Raw genomic sequence first — 18,698 nt, 5'->3', positions numbered from 1 at the left:
AGTGATACCCAGGGTAACCCTACAATGTCACATCCAGTCATTAATATCACTCTTGAAGATAGTCACTGAGTCACTCTGCCTAACCTCTATTGGGATAATATTCAAGAATGAAGAGAGCCTCTGAGTTGTGAATGTGCCCCTCCAGCATGTCCTATGTATATCACTCCTGAGGTTCAAGTCTTTCCAGCGTGTATCCTGATGGGATCTGGATATTCTGAGGTGCAGCATGGCCATTAAGTGAGGGTATGACATGGCTTTACATGTCAGGCACAGATTGTCTATGAAGAGGCAGTATGCCACTGAGTAGAGCTGCTGTTTCTTTAACCAGTCAGTATGTGGCATCTGTTTGAGCCCTTTGATCCTCTTGTCGAGGTACGTATGTGGTATCTCCAGTTGCTGCAGGTGTCTGGTAAGGTGCATGCCGACAGGTTCATCATAGTCAATTATGGGCATGATGAGGGATGAGTAAAGGGGCACAATGTCCTCCCCGATCTACATGTGGATCCCATCATGATGATGTGGCCCATATAACATGCTTTCCTAACCACTTTGTCCATGTTGTTGTCAAATGGTAGAATGCTATCAACCTGTGCACCCCAAGGTCCATAATTCCTTCGTCTGCACTTAATGGATTAACACATATGTGGTACTTTGTGGTCACTTTGTGTTTGACAAAGGGGATGACTATACACTTTCTGTCATTCACCTTGAGGCCATGGCTGTGGCACAAGTCGTGTGTTTGCAAGAGGCCCTTTTGGAGGATGCGTGTGTTAGCTGGAGAGTTGATTATGGCATCCGGTTTGCAGTCACCTGCGACTTGCTCAGCCACAGTACTTCCATGTTGGCCTGTACCTATGATAAATATATAATGAACATGACAGCTCCCAGGGCTGAGCCTTGTGGGACACCACTTGTACCAGGTTGGAGGCTGACATGGCTCCAGCAATTCTAGCCATGTGTGTTCTGCCCTTGAGCCACTGTGCAATAACCATAGTGACATAGGGGTTAATATGTACACTGGTGAGCTTCCATAGAATGCACAAGTGGGGTATTATATCAAAGGCTTATGCAAGGTCCAGGTAGGCTGTGTAGACCTCCTTCCCCTTGACAGTGGCCTTGGTGACTGTTTCAAAGAAATCAAACAGGTTTGAGAGGCAGGATCTGCCATTAACAAAGCCAAACTGTGTATGGTGACATGTCTGTAGGTCCACAATATCTAGATATGTGAGGTTCATGATGATCCTTGCCATAGCTTTGCAGACAAAGCTAGTCAGACATATGGGGTGAATAGTGTCCAGGATCCGTGAAGGCACCACCTGAATGTAGAGGGACCACTGTTGCTGTACGCCACTCTTTGGCCACATATCGTGTAGTAAGGCTGGGATTGAACAGTGGTGTTATGTCTGGGTGTAGCTCTTCTTGTGGTTCATGTAGGACACAGCCTGGGACACTGTCTGGTCCCATTGATGCAGTGTTTATTGCTTTGGGAAGGGCATCTCTTACCTGAGCATCTGTGATGTCAGGGGGGGCAGCACTCTGCCGCGAGACATATTTGCCCTTTTGGTGTGGTGGGGGGGAGAAGGCAGCAGTGAACCTGTCCACTAGGATGATGGCAATGTCTGTGTGTTTTGTATTTCGTGTGACATCTTGGATTACCTCTGAGCATATCTGGGTAGTACCACCCAGGTTCCTAACATAACTACAGAAAGCCTTGTGATTATCCTCAGTGGCTTGTGGAATCTTCTCTCAAAGATGGCCTTAGACAATCGTATGGGTGCCTGCAGTTGTCTTCCAATACTCATCAGTGGTGCCTTCACATTTTGGGAGGTTGTTGTATCATGTAGTGGCGTCATCCTTCTATTGTATAGTGTGTTTATGGCTGGTGTCCGGCACACAGGACATCTGCCTTTGGAGAATTGGGTCATGCTTTCATATGTGGTTTCATGATCCATGCATTCCTGAATGTGTCCATAGAATGCCTTTATACAGGTATCTGCAGTCTGGTCCATATTTTCAACAGGCCTGGGGCCTTTGAAGGTTTCCACATCATTTATGAGGGGTGTGAACTTGCTTGACATGAGCTGTTGACAGACGTGCCGCCCTCCAGACAGAGCAAGGTGAGGGTCACATTTAGCTACCTGTCAGGTGATAGAATGTGCCACATAACACAGGCACACAGGTCACTCCACAGCAAGTACAACTATGAGGCAGTCATTGTCCATGCTGGTGCAAACAACCTGAGACGTACCTCCCTGGACCACATGGAAAGAGACACAAAGGAGCTGTTACAGCACCCTCTCAAACTCAGGACTCCCACACAGCCTTCATGCTGACACAGGAGAGTATAGATTTCTCTGCAAACACCATCATACTGGGTGATGTCAGCTACCCAAACATAGACTGTGAACATTACACAAGCCACAATACCCAAGCTCTAGGGTTCCCATAGATCAGACATTCTTTAGCTATGGAACAGGTAACCAACCTTCCCACAAGAGGGGCAGATATACTAGACCTGATCATCACAAACATGAGTACAAAATGCTCACCACTGGGAGTATATCCCTCATTGTTGCAATCAAACCATATACTAATCACACTGGAGTACTGGATCCCCCACATATGCAAACCTGGAACACATCGATGTGTGTGTGGGAAATGCCCCTATTAGCAACTGTGACAGTACAGTACAGGATGCAGATCCCCCTTTTGAAACACTGATGATGTCAGGACTCTATAACTGTATTACCTGTATTAAAGTTCTCCAGTAATTCGCATAGCGCACTCTGCTAATGCATCTTTCTCCAGTGTCATAACATAGTTAGGTAGGGGTTTGAATCCTGCAAAGGGAATGTATGTGTGTTAGTATGAGTGGGGTTTATGTGTGTGCACTATGCTGGGAGGGATAAGTGCCTTTTGCCAACTGGGAGAACACACTACAGGGTGCACATCCCTCCTCCTACACACAGATGATGTCAGCACCCTCTAAGTACAGCATTAGAAAGAATTTCTCCAACTACTGCAAATAGCACACTCTGCTAATGTGTCTGTTTCTACTGTCATAACACAGTTAGGTATGGGTTTGAATCTTGCAAATGGAAAGTATGTGTTTTACTGTGGGTGGGGTTAGTGTGTGTGCACAATGATGGGGTGGGATGTGGCTTTTGCCACATGGGGCTATGCACTGCAGGGTGCTCATTACCCTTAACAAGCAGTGATGTTGACAGCACCCTATACAAACAAAACTACAAAAGAGAAGGTGGTGGTACCAATAACACATGTAAGGTAACACTTCTTCAAGTAATGTCCACAAAACGAAGTAGGATAATCAAACAATTCTTTTATTCTATACAAACAACATGACAACAGACAACTGCCAGTTCTCAGTATAGTGTTACATGCTACTGTAACACGCACATGTACCAGAATATACCTAGATAGTGTTTTGAAGCCTGAATGTGGCAAGTGTGTGGATGTGGGATGTGTCTGTGTGTGCATTTCCGTATGGGAAACATGTTTGATGTGGCAATCAGGGTACCACAGTACCTGATGCACATTACATCTTTGAACTGATGAGGTTGCCTGCACCCTGTGAGTACAGGTAGAGAAGAGGAAGTCAGTAGTAAACAACATAGTGCACTTCTCAAATGTGTACCTGTCATGTATCGACAGCTACTCATGTAGGGTAATAAATAATGGGAATGGCAGGTGAGCGTGTGCATGTGTGTGGGTAGCAGGGTGTGTATAAATGCATGTGTGACAGAACAGATACATATAGCTGAATCTACATAACAGCACATGGTGTGCATTCCCATAGTCAATGTTAGCATGTGATGGTGTGCAGCTGGTACACTTTGGTAAGTAGTATGAGTGCAGATAACAATTGAGGACATTCATACAGTTACTGCAGCAGGACTGCTGGGATATACACACAATCATACTGGAACAGTGAACAGTTACCAACATGTTACTACTTATACACATCTATGTAGTCACCCTGTGCATCAGCAACGTGTTTACCTTTTCCTGCACCAATGTTGTAGTATGCAGGAGGTGGCACAGTGTCATCATATGCACAGGGTGTGGGTTAGGTATGCCCAAGCCAGCCACTGGTAACACCAATTGACATGTGTGTGTATGTGTGTTTGTGAGGGGCAGCAGTACAGGGTGGACCAGTGTTGGTGCAGTGTGTGTGTGTATGTGTTTGCCCTAGGTGTTAGGTTTCTGCATGTGTGTAAGCACGCACACAGTCCCACATAATGGCTGCCATGTACAGGGTTTTGTGGACAGCCACAGACTGCACCTGTCAGGTCATCCAGATCAGTGTCTGTGGGCACGGACACGGTACCTGTGCCTGGCAGGGGTGCTATGGGCTGTATCCGGTACTAACCCAGACTGGGTACTGTCGTCAGAAGCATGGGTGTGTTGACTGGACACAGTTCCCTGTTGGGACTGTCCAGAGCCACGTGCACGTGGTCTCCTGGGGCGTCTTGATGACAGCACAGACCCAGCATTGCTGGGGCTGGTGCTGGCACTTGAGGTGCGTGAGTGGGCCTGTTGTCATCCGCGGCCACTGCCAGCTGGTGCTGTTGCTGGCATATGGCCACATCGACGTCGCAAACGCACACCATCGCCCTGGCCCATGGACATCTGGTTGTGGAGCAGCTGTTCTATGCCCCCACAATGTCTGTCAACGACATCTGTGAAGTTACGGATAGCATTCGCAACGTCACGCATGCCGTCTGTCATGGCTGTGTGACATGCTCTCAGCTCCCTCAGACCCTGTCTGGTGTACCTTTCCATACTTGCCTGTGCCTGCATGACAGTTCGAAACATAGTGGAGGTTGATATACCTCCTTGGGCACGTCGGCCAGAGGCAGTACGGCCACGGATGCCCCCACGAGAACCCATGGGCGACTGTCTGCGTGGTACCATTGGAGGACCCTGCTCATGGCTGCCTTGTGGGGATGCATGTACCACAGGTACCACATTACCCTGATCTATGCCCACTGCAGACTGTCCATCACCTAGGGACAATGGTGACAAAGGATGTAACGGCAGGATGACTGTGCGCATTGACGGGGTTGACAGCTGTGTACTGTCAATTGGCTGACCAATGGTGGACCCAGACACACCTTCCTGCACCATTACAGACATTTCATCATCATCAGTACCTGGGGCACAAGATTCAGGTTCCCTGCTGCAGGTCACCAGAGCAGCACCAGAACCTACGGGAGGAAAACAGGGAACACAGATTACAGTCTCAACACATATTTGACAGAGATGCACTTCAATACTAATGCACACATTCAGAAATGGACACATGCACTCATGGACACTAACACACATGCACACATGGGCACAGGCACACTCGCACACATGCACACCCCACAGTAAACACACACATCAGTACCGTGTTACACTACTCTTAATTTAGTACAACTGGGTATTACAGGTATTATTAAACACACTCACCAGCATGTCTACTACAGAGTTACACTACTCTTACTAGTATTATAAATTGTTTTTCAGGTAATGTTAAAACACTCACCAGCATGTATGGCCTGCCTCGTTGCTAGATGGGAGGGACCTGGAAGTGTGAAGAGAGTAATGTCAGTGGGCACAAGTGTGACATTTGTTTTGCACATGATACAGTACAGTAGTACACTAGTTCCCTTATACACATCAGCTGCTCATAATGTCTGTATCACACATGCACAATTACATATCATGATGACAGATACATACCACATGCACACCTTATGTGTGCATGAAGTAACAGTGTACAGAACAGTCATATGTACATACCAGGAGTTAACTCTAATCTCACCCTTACCTCTCTTCAAACGACAACTCAAACTGTACTTCCAAAACCACTGGCTTTGTTCTTGTTGGACTCCAGGCTAACGTCCCTTTCCCCACCTCTCTTTACCTTTAACCCCTCATTGTGCATAAAAACTAGCTTCTACCCTGTTTCTTTCACCTTGATGTCCTTCTATGCTCTGACCTACTTCTCCCATCCCTCCCACCTCCTCTTGACTGTCTTCCTTCTTTTCCTCACTTCCCTTCTTGACTCCTGCCTCTTCCCTATTATTTTATCTTTCATACTCCTTCTACTTCTCTACCCTTCTGAGCCCTAACTATTATCTATATGGCTTTTGCCTTATTGCATAACCGTTATGCTTTAGGTAGAATTGCTTTGAAACCGACAGTACATTGTGTATGACTCTAAACTGTTTGAGTTCCTTAAATGTATGTTGATTTAATTAACAGGCTGGTGTATATTTCTATTATGTTGGCTGTCTGTATTAACAACTTGTCTGTCTGCCTTTATTATGTTATGTGTGGAGCTTTTCTCCCCAGGCCTCTACTGAAAATGGACATATATCCAGCTAGACTATCTTGGTCAACAAATGTAAAAGTAATAACAATAAATAAATATGGCATCTTACCTGCACGCTCGGTGTCTTGCTGCTGTGTGGATCCAACCTCCATCATGATGCATGACTGTTGCTGTTGTTGTTCTGGGGCTGGATCCACAACACTTAGCAGTAGCCCCTCCTGTCTGGTGAGGGGGATGTGTGGCCACCCCACCTGTGGCAACCTGTTGCCTGCAGATATCTGCAGCACGCTGGTGGACATTTCTAATCAAATCACTGCAGTGATGTCTCACCTGCTCATATGTCCTATCATGCATGCCAACATCATTTATCCTGCTAACTAGGTTTTGCCACAGTGCAGACCTCTCCTGCTGATTCTGGGTGGTGCGTGAGAACAGGATGGCATAGTCACGCACCAGGCTCTGGTGAATCACGTCATCCTCTGCAGCAGAATATGCTGGGTTCCTTTTTGGAGCCATGTTAACCTGGAAAGGTACACAAACAGGTTATCAGCATAGTATCTCAGCAATACATGGTACACATTCTATACAGGGAGTATTAAATTGTACTTATTACTGCTTGGTTGTAACTTGATTACAGTGTAGCTATCATTCTAAGTCATTTGGACTAAGCACTTGGCCTTCAGACCAGTTGTTTTACATTAGGGAGGTTTGTGGCAAGCACTGTGGTGGCAGGACACATATCTTTCATCCATTGAAGTTGGGAACTGCTGATTGAGGGCCCAGTGTACAAGTGTATTAGTTCTGGTATAGGCAGTTGGCCTTCAGGCCAGTTATTTAACATTAACAAGGTTTGTGGTCTGCACTCGTGTGTGACAATAGGCTGTACTCTGCCATTCATAGCTGGGGACATCTGGTTTCAGGTTTATAGTGCCTGCATATCTGAGCTGTATCTTACTGACATTGCTACACCTTGTTTGCTGTAGCAAACACTACATCCAGGCCTCCTGGATCTACCTTTGTTTATATGCTTGTTATTTGTTAGCTTGTTATTTCACTGGTATGCTACTTCCACATAATACACAGCTTCTCAACACGTCTGGGACTCACTACTGATATCTGCATTGCTTACTGTACATATTTCCATGTTACACATGACAGCAAGTGACTGCTTGTCATTGTTGCATTTACTTAATTGTGACACATTGCACTTAGGTTACCTGGCACTTGCTCACTGACGCTTTTATATCAGTGAGCAGTTGTAGGTAATATCAGTACACCCTCACTCCCCACTGGACCTTGTTTTCAATTATTACGGAATTCACAATAGTATTCTAGCATGTCCAGAGGTCAGTTGTCAGTTCCCTCCCCAGTCCAGCTGGTGAGTGTGGTACTCCAGAGACAATGTTAGAACAGCTGCATGTACACAGACAACCCCCTCCTCCTAACAACAAATTCAAACTCATGTGAGTGATGCAACCATATACCAAACTGGAGGCTAGGCTCTGTCTACTCAATACCGCCATAACCAGTCAGGTGGCGAAGGACTTCCAGTCTCACATAGACCTACCACAACAGCAGAACTAACACATGATCACACATGAACATACTTGTAGGCTCAGACTACAGGTCTGCCTATGCAGCAGAGACCTCCTAAGCAGACACTCAGGCAACCACTACCACGGAAACGAACACGTGCAACACATATCACACAAAGCCAATGTGCTGAACACTCACAGCCATTAACAGTAAACAACACACCTCATACACCTGTACTAGGTGCCTCTATCATCAGGCACACTAACATCACGTTCACCAGGCTTAACGAGGTGAGGGTCACGGTGTGCAGCCTGTCGGGCACTATGACCTGCCACATAACACAAACACTCAGGTAACCCCAAGGCAAGTACAGGTATGACTCAGTCAATGTCCATGCTGGTGTGAATGACCTGACACATACCTCCCTGGACTACATGACATGAGACAGTACGGAGCTCTCTGAGCACGTAGCCCAAGACAGTTTGACCCTGACCTTGAGTAGCATCCTACCCTCACCAAGAACGATGCCACAATATCAAGGCACGATGATCTCTTCCAACAATTGACTGACATACTGGTGTCATTCACAGGTGTGCCAATGCCTGCCATCTTGGGGTGGTATGCTTTGCTAGGGACAGCTTGCACCTGTCACCCCTGTCCTATTGGAATTTGGCGAGCCTCTTGCTACACCCATAGTGCCTGTATTAGGCAAGGCTCATAAGGCAAACCCACATCCATTTGTATCACAAAGGATGAGGAAGTAAGAGTGATGCTACTCAACACCGGAAGTCTAGACCTCAGGATGCATGCACTCAAAACCCTACTTAGCATTCTGGACATCGATATCTGTGCAGTAACATAACCCTGTTTCAGGTTTCACAGGAGCACACCAGTACTACCAAGTTATAGCTGTTACCATTCTTGTCGGCCCCAACACTTGAACAAGGGAGGGGGAGTATCAGCATTCAATGCAGATTCCCACGCCTCCACATTGGTGGCAAAGTGCAACATAGGTGTTAGGCTATTGAGTACAGAAGACATAGTTGGGGACCTGGGGAAGAAACATGGTAGCAGTCTGTCATTTGTCAACCACATGGCCAACGTGGATTGAAAGACATGTTATATAGCCCAGCTAATCATGAGGGATTCACATGTATGGCAGGGGAGGTCATTGTGCCTCTTTACTCATCCATCATCAGGCCTATAATTGCGTACAATGCACCTTTTGGGATGTACCTAACCAGACACCTACAGCAACTGGTACAGGACAACAGTACCTCATCAAGAGGATGCAATGGCTCAAACAGATGTCATATGCTGCCCAGGTAAAGGAAATCCAGCTGGACTCAGTGGCATACTGCCTGTTCAGAGGCAATCTGTGCGTGCCATATACAGCCATGTCCTACCCAGCAGTAATGAACATGCTGCACCTCAGGCAATCAGAGTCCCATACAGCCACATGCTCAGGAGACCTGGACCTCAGCACTGACATACATGGACATGCTGGAGGGCATATTCCTAACCAAGAGGCTCCCTTCACTCTGCAATGAGCTCACACTACAGGTTAGGCAGAGTCCCTCATTGACTCTCTTCCATAGGAATCTGGATAAGTGGATGGAGATCATAGTTGTACCCCAGGTATCACTTCTATGTCACTGTTAGACAGAGGCACAGTATACTAACGTCGGACAAGGGCATAGCAGCATAACTTGTAATTGGGTGGCGAAAGACAAACACATTCTACTAGGCTTATCAATGCCCTAGGGCAAATAGCCTAGTATGAACCTATGAACATGTGTGTACTGCTATAGTACTTCTGCCATATGTTGCATGTGTGTGTGTTGTGGGGATGCACAGGTAATGGCCAGATATTTCTGCACAGGCGACACGTCTGACACACTCTGGGTGTTCATCCCTACATACTGGATGTGTGTTGCCATCCAACCCTGTGATGTGGACACACATTACTCAGCCTGGATATACATATCAGAACAACACCACAAGCACAGTACACTACCTTGCTATGTATGCATGTAATTACACAGTTATTCACTAGTTATGACAGTGATGCTATCCATGCAGCCCATTGGGCCAGTGGAAGCCACAACACACACCGCCCCTTTGCATATGCTTACCACAGACATCCCACATACTGCATGTACTGTGCACACACATATCTAACCCAGAACAACTGCACACCACTTATTAATCCTGTCCAGTGGACTACAGATGCAGGCACATTGTATAACAATAGCAGGAGGCTACTGCAGCACAGGGCAGATTCACATGAAGGCAAGGCATCTGTGGTCAGCAGTGTTGAGATGCTTCACATTCACCAAATGCACAGATATTGGCAACATTGTTGCAGACAGTTTAGGTGCAGGTACCCCCCATTCTCCTACACATGTGGTATTAGTTATCCCAGATGACTGTAACCTCCCTATCCTCTCACATGTCCAGGTGAGAGCCACCCTCAACATTGCAAAACACATAGCATCACTGTTACGAAATGGTATCCCTGGATGTGTGCTACATTCACCCCTGGAGGACATAGCACCACATGACAGACTGATATTAATCCCTGGCCATACTACGGGATATGTACCTGAACAGTGCCATACATACACAGTGGTCCCACACCAATGAGGAGTAACCTATACTGACCCTGGTAACTACTGCATCATATGCACAACTGGCCTTGTGTTCTAAGCTATGGAAGTTTTAAGTATGGGCAACATGTACAGCAATATTACATATGTATATATTTCAGGACTATGTACACACAACCTATCTCATGGACATACCTATAGATAGTGAACTTATGATACATTTGGAGGTGTCACAGTAAACACAGTATTAACCTGCTACTTTGCATTACCTGTGTTTGTGGCAGCTGTTGCTGTGTCAGTGGTGCTGCTTGCTGCTTGCTGTTTTCTGCTGCTGCTGCTGGTTTTGCTGCTGTCAGTCTGTTTATTTTCTTATTTCTGTTTCTCTCTCTCTCTTTCTCAGGTTTGTGCAATGATTGTATTGCATGTGTGGAGTGTGGGTACTGAATGCTTTTGTAGGTATCTGCATAGGCCCATGTGATGGCCTCTGCACCAATTGTAAGGCAGCATTGGCTAATTGCATACAGCCAGTTGTGTACTGATTGCATGTCTCACTGTGATTTCAGGACAGTGCTATAAAAAGGTATGTGAGATAGGCATTGCCCTTTCAGATTGTAAGGGCGTGGACCATGCTGGTATGCTGTTGGAAAATGTTCTGTGAGTGTGAAGGTTAGTACATCTCTCATGCTTCATGCTGTGTTGTGAATTCAGGTTGCTGCATTTCTCCCACCTGTTCCCTGTAGTGAGTGTGTATGCATACTGACACCCACAACTATATTTATTATGTATTGCTATATATACATATGTGTACATATACATACTGTCATATATGTACATTAGCTGACAATATTGGGTACAAGCTAACAATTTTCAGGGCTGTTTCTGTTAACACACACTAGTATGGGAATCCGGTAATTGGGACAGTGAAAGTCTGTCTGCATGCTTAGGGTAGTACACATACTATATTGCCTTTATCTTCATTCCTACTATTACATGTTCCACTTATTTAGCACTATATCCCTGTATGAGAGTCATGTCTTGCTGGTAGGTCATACAGACTAGTGTTACAATGGTCTTGTGGTAGGGCCTACTAGTATGCTTGTATTTTGCTTTCAAATTGAGTACAGGGTCTATCAATCAAAGTGCTGGAGGCACCTTCCAGCAGTTAAGGGGTTAGTAGGTCTCACAGGAGTCAGGCTGTGTTGCAGATTCTGGCTGCTGCATTTATCTTCACTGTCTCCTGTAGTGAGTGTGTATGGATTCTGACACCTACGACTATATTTCATATGTATTACTATATATTTATATATATGTATGTGTACATATACATACCTTCTTATGTGTACATTACCTTACATTATTATGTACAAGCGAACAATTAGTAGGGCTGTTTCTGTTAACACTGAACTAGTGTGGGAACCCAGTAATTCGGCCATTAAAACTCTACCTGAAATGCATTGGGTAGTACACCTCCTATATTGCCTTTATATTGATTCCTACTATTACATGTTATATTTATTTTAGCACTATGTTCTTGTATGGCAGTCATGGCTTAGTGGTAGGTCATACAGACTAATGTTACCAAGGTCCTGGGTTCGAGACTGGCAGTGGGAATTTATTTTTCTTTCCAGAATTTCAAAATGAATACAGGACCTGTCAATCAAAGTGCCATAAAGGCACTTTTAAGCACTTAAAACCGGGTCTGCGCTCGTTTGCTGAGCTCACGACTTGCACTGACGGTGAGCTCCGCTAACACAAGTGCACACCCGCGCTATTTTCTTTGAAAGAAAAGAAAAGGGGTGACAGGAAAGTGGTGAAAAAGGGGTCACAAAGAGGGTAAGACAGTAGGGAAACAAGCGTGGGATTTGCAGGAGGGATGTAGGTAAGGCCCATAGATGCCCATGTCTTTAGCAGCAACAGCTGTGCATTTCCATGTATTTTGGTGAGACATTTGAAACCTTCCACCCCTGAGAGAGGTGTCAGGACAACATTAATGTTTGTTGTAGAGCCAATTGTAATTAACAGTTTCAATGTCAAGCTGACATGTGTGCGACATGGACAGCTATGTATGGGGCGTAATTTTTTTGTGGGTACAGAGTGCCCTTTTTTTTTTTCAGGTGAGAGTGGTATGTCAGGTGAAGGAAGTCGGTATAGCTGGGGAGGTAGGTTGGGTAGGTTAACAGACAAGACAGACAAGACGCATACAGGGGCGGTGTATGACACACGTGGGGGGGTTACACAATTGACGGGACGGAGGTTGGGATATCCAAGATGCATGAGCCCACAGATGGCAACAGTGGAACTGATATCCCCACCCATAGGCAGTTGCCACTGTTCCTTCACAGCCCAGGATGGGGCTGTGCTGGGGGCTGTGTAGGCGGGGCAATGGGCAGGGCCATTAGCTGTGCCACACGAGCCTCAAGCTGGCGTAGGGGCCCAAGAACGGAGTCTTGGATCTCCCTTCGCACCACAGACCGGACACCTTGGAGGGTGAGTGGACGAACTCCTCCGGCCACGCTTGCAGTGGGGGGACGGGCCCCATCCCCTGCAGCGCTTCCACCCGAAGGTGGCACAGGGCCACCGGAGGAGGGTCTGGCCTGGGCACTAGTGCCAGGTGCAGTCGCCAGCTGAGGTGGGAGAGGTGGGTCCGCTGGGACCTGCCTTCCCAAGCGTTCTAGGTTTGTGAGTAGTTATGTTAGTTTGGGTTAGTGGCATATTATTCCATTCAGATTAGTTGTAACAGCATGCATTGGTATTCCCATTAGACAAACACCCAGATATTAACACCATTGAACAAGGGGCATATCAATATCACATGCATTATTTGAACGGAAATACACAATCAAACAACATGCAGGGTTGATTAATGGCAACAGGCCATCAGATTTGCAGGTATGAACAGGGCACATGCACAAACAGACATGCATATATTTTTGAAATGGACAAATGTCCATGGTTAATGAAATGTTCACATACCAATATTTATTGGGTGTTGTTATATGGAATTATAGGGTTGGGTGGAGATAGAAAGTGATGACACCTTCATAAGTTACACATTGATATACATTTGTAATAGGTACACAATTAAGTTGAGGCTGATGTTTCAAAATAATTTTTATTTGACTGTCATGCTACACCTGTTACAAATACATCACTATCCTACTTATTTTGAATTTGATCAGATACATCATCCTGCTACACTTTGATGACAGGACAGGGGACAACTATGGCTGTTTAGTCTGTCAGATAATCATTCATTCTATCTGCAAATTGTTTACTGTTATCACCATATACAGATTTTGGCCTAGACATTCCAGATTCTGACACACTGAAATCAGTTTGGGATGTTAATTAGTACTTCCCACATGCATTTAGTTCTGTAGAAACACACTGGGGCTAATATATTCAGGGGTTATTACTACTTTATTTATTCATACATGACCCTTTCTGTCACTCTCACACATCCTGCAACTTCACAGTTCAGATTGGTACTTCTAGGCTTTGTTCACATATTAGACTGGTGGTGATTCAAACACTTTCCAACAGCCTCACTTCTGTCATGATTCAGCATTTCAACAGGGGATATATCTCACATGTGACTACCTCAGATTCTGAAGCTGTACTCTTGAGACTACTGCAGGTTACACTATATTTAATTAATGGTGGGACATCTGTATTACAGCACTATTTATTTCTATCAATTATATTTCCAGTTACACTTGCATACTGATGAACTTGTTGCAGCCATACCTGCAGACTTTCAATTCTTGCTTGCACATTATATTACTTTTAATCAATACACTGCAGTGTTCTGATACATGCTACAGTATAATATTTATTTACAAGTACTGGGTGGGGTTACTAACCTGCATGGTGGCGCAGCCAGCCTACGGGCATGCTCTCATGGTTCGCAGAGCGGACACCTGCAGCTGTAATACGAAAGAAGTAATATTGGACTACACATCTCCATGGTATCAGCCAGTTGAAATCCTTACATACATAAGTAAAATGTAACTTACTCAGTAGTGGGGCGTTGGGCATATCCCGGGCCTCCTGGATCCATTCGGTCAACTGGTCTTGCTTACGTCGCTTCAGGTCCGCATGGTGGTGATGGACCTGTTCACCAGTGCGTGGAATGCCAGTAGCACTGGTCAGATCACGAGCCAACTGGTCCCATGCCTCCGCCCTGTACGCTCCCCATGAGACCTGGCCCTGCATGAGTTGGGCTTCGTGATGATGGACAAGGAGCCAGACCATGTATCTGGACTCCTCAACGCCCCAACGCTGTGCTCGAAAGCAACGTCCCTCACCTACTCCACTCATTCTGACTGCAGGTCTGTTCTACAATCGGTTCTGCTGTGTATTCCCGCCTATGGGGCTTATATATGCCGCTTTTCCCGCACATTTCTCTGATTGGCCATTTTGGAATTGTATCTACTTCACTGAAAATGCTTTATCATGCTCCATTCTGGATTTTATCCCATATATATGCTATTTCTGCATTTCTAGGTATTGCTGTCATGGCTTAGTGGTTTAGTACCTTGACTCTAGTGCATGGTATCCTAGGTTCGAATCTAACCACTGATTGTTAATTTTCCTGACAGAAATGAGTTGAGGACCTGTCAATCAAACATGCCATAAGCACTTTTAAGCACTTAAAAGCAGGTCTGCGCTCGTTTGCGAGGAGCTAACGCATGCGCACTGCCAGTTAGCTTAAGGGAGCGGCGCGCAAACGGTGTGCGCTGGGATACACCTTAATTGGCTAGTGACACACATGTTAAGCTAAGCACAGCTAGTTGCAAACAGTTTCAGCCTGTTAAACCGGTGCTTAGCAACGGGCATACAGTTTGCAGCTTTTTAAACACTACGCAGCTACGGGCACTCTGTCTCACAGCAGCTTAGCTATCAGTACATTTCTAATTATTTTTATTATTGTGTTACTTCAATATATATGCTCCATTTCATTCCATTTTACAAAAGGGTATACTTTTACATTTGGACAATACTGTCAGGGGCTTTTTTAGTGCTTATTTACAAAAAAAAAAGGTTGTTGTGTGGGCTTGAACCCTGCCTGCCTACTCTTAAGCCGGCAACTCTACTGCTAAGCTATTTCTTCTTGGCTTACTTTGCATATTTAGTTCTCATATCCTTTTCACTGATTGCTAACTGCAGTTGCCCTAGTAGCACACCCGCGCACACGAGCGCACACAGTAGCACACATTTACGGGGGTTAAAAAAAATAAAACAGTTTTTATTTTTATTTTATAGCCTCTGTTCACTTTGTACACTGATGGTCTGTGGGGGAATGTGTTGTGTAGTGTGTTTATTTACATTTCCATGGCCTCTCTCGTGGCTGTTTACTTTCAGCCATTCTACACTTACGGGGGGCGTGTCCGCATGCAGGGCTTAGCCTACGGACATGCCCCCTACTCTCTTACACGGACCATGTAAGAGTTACAGTGTGATTCAGCATGCCTCATGCACCTCATGCATATGCATGACATGCTGACATCACACCGTTTAACTGCAGCCTCCGTGTAAGAGTTATAACTCTTACACGGAGGCTTCCTGAATCTGGCCCCTAGTTTCTAATTCAAATTAAGTATCTTATATAATATTTATATGTGACTGAATATTATAATAGTTTGTGTTTTAAAAGAGTATAGAACTTTTTTTTAAATAACTAGTGATTGCTTGAGCATTTTACCATTTGTAAAATCTGAATATTGCTATTTATCTGTTTTTAACATTCTGCAAATATGCTTAATATATAATCCTATCTCTTTCGAAGTTTCAGTTAAAAGGGTTTGCTTGAACATATGACTTACTTTATTGACAACATGCAAATTTGAATAATTGTTACCTTAACTCTTCTATACATCACTTTTCTAATGAAGCCTATACACATATGCAAGGATTTCAGTACTCTCCTCTTTATACTACAAGGAAAACATAATTCGTAAATCAGTAAAATATATACATTGTGTTTACTATGGCAAGAAAATATGCCCCAGTGACTATAAGCAATAAAATATTATGTTTATTAGAGAATATCATATACTTCACTTGTTATGTTGGAGACTGAGGTATAGCCCCTTAAGTGCAAATGATTATCACATGCTAATGTTTTTGTTCATAATAGGTCGGATTCATAATGCTAAAAAAGCAACTTAATATGAACCTTGGGTAATGCCATAAAATGCACTGTGCAGCTTAATATGCAAATACAAGAATGTGCAAACTGGTAAAAATGGAGCAAGGTAAACATGCAGATCAGAAAAAAAAACACATTAAATTATGATATACTCTGAACAATAACACAATATACTATACTGTGTTTTTTGTTGAAAGAAGATTATACTAAATTATGACTCATCTCAACTCCTCATAGGAGCATGAAAAATAAAAAAGTGGAAAATGGAAGGGAGAGCCAGTATGAAAAATCAGTAAAAAAAGGCACTGTAAAATATCAGACAAGAGTAGGGTAGCACTCATGGGATGACATCAGTAGAGAGATTTAAGCTGCTTCCCCTCCATCATCAGACAGTGTCTGCAGTACTTAAAAACTTAGGCTGATATTCATAGTCCTTGCATAAATGCATTAAGGCAGTTGGTGCTGTTCACTCATAACAGCAGCTCTGGCACGATTCATACAGACCTTTTATATTAAGGCATGATGACCTCAAATAAATATATTCAAATGAAGGAATAATGAGATGATAATGCGAAATGATGTAATACTTATGCTAATAAGCCCTCTTCCTGTCTGTTTGTGATTCATAGTCATATTTTGATGTGTGTCTCTGCCTTCCACAGAAATGCTATAAAAAGCTGAATTGAACCTTTTCTATTTACTTTAAAATTGGTTAATGATGATTTCTATTCTTGCAAGTATTGCTATTTTACGATGTGAACTGCCTGCCATAGCTGAGCTTAAACCACTTGTGCTGACCAAGAAGGCAGAGATATAAACAGAGAATCTCTTGTTATAATTATGATATTCAGGAAATCCTTGATAGGCTGGACAGAGATATCATATGGTGTTTTTGAGTATGTATGTTAGACAAACTCTGGGGGATGGATGCCTTCTTATCCCTGTGGATAATAAGTTTAGACAAACTCTGGGGGATGGATGGCCCTCCTATCCCTGTGGATAATAAGTTTAGACAAACTCTGGGGGATGGATGGCCCTCCTATCCCTGTGGATAATAAGTTTAGACAAACAATGGGGGATGGATGGCCTTCCTATCCCTGTGGATAATAAGTTTAGACAAACTCTGGGGGATGGATGCCTTCCTATCCCTGTGGATAATAAGTTTAGACAAACTCTGGGGGATGGATGCCTTCCTATCCCTGTGGATAATAAGTTTAGACAAACTCTGGGGGATGGATGGCCTTCCTATCCCTGTGGATAATAAGTTTGGACAAACTCTGGGGGATGGATGCCTTCCTATCCCTGTGGATAATAAGATTAGACAAACTCTGGGGGATGGATGGCCTTCCTATCCCTGTGGATAATAAGTTTAGACAAACTCTGGGGGATGGATGGCCTTCCTATCCCTGTGGATAATAAGTTTAGACAAACTCTGGGGGATGGATGGCCTTCCTATCCCTGTGGATAATAAGTTTAGACAAACTCTGGGGGGTGGATGGCCTTCCTATCCCTGTGGATAATAAGTTTAGACAAACTCTGGGGGATGGATGCCCTCCTATCCCTGTGGATAATAAGTTTAGACAAACTCTGGGGAATGGATGCCTTCCAAACCCTGTGGATAATAAGTTTAGACAAACTCTGGGGGATGGATGGCCTTCCTATCCCTGTGGATAATAAGTTTAGACAAACTCTGGGGGATGGATGGCCTTCCTATCCCTGTGGATAATAAGTTTAGACAAACTCTGGGGGATGGATGGCCTTCCTATCCCTGTGGATAATAAGTTTAGACAAACTCTGGGGAATGGATGCCTTCCTAACCCTGTGAATAATAAGTTTAGACAAACTCTGGGGGATGGATGCCTTCCTATCCCTGTGGATAATAAGTTTAGACAAACTCTGGGGATGGATGGCCTTTCTATCCCTGTGGATAATAGGTTTAGACAAACTCTGGGGGATGGATGGCCTTCCTATCCCTGTGGATAATAGGTTTAGACAAACTCTGGGGGTTGGATGCCTTCCTATCCCTGTGGATAATAAGTTTAGACAAACTCTGGGGGAT

This window comes from Protopterus annectens, chromosome 2.part0, assembly GCF_019279795.1.
Source record: "Protopterus annectens isolate FY-2018-M chromosome 2.part0, PAN1.0, whole genome shotgun sequence".
NCBI lineage: Eukaryota > Metazoa > Chordata > Ceratodontiformes > Protopteridae > Protopterus > Protopterus annectens.
The sequence above is the reverse complement of the archived record's forward strand: the minus strand, read 5'-3'. Positions refer to the sequence as shown.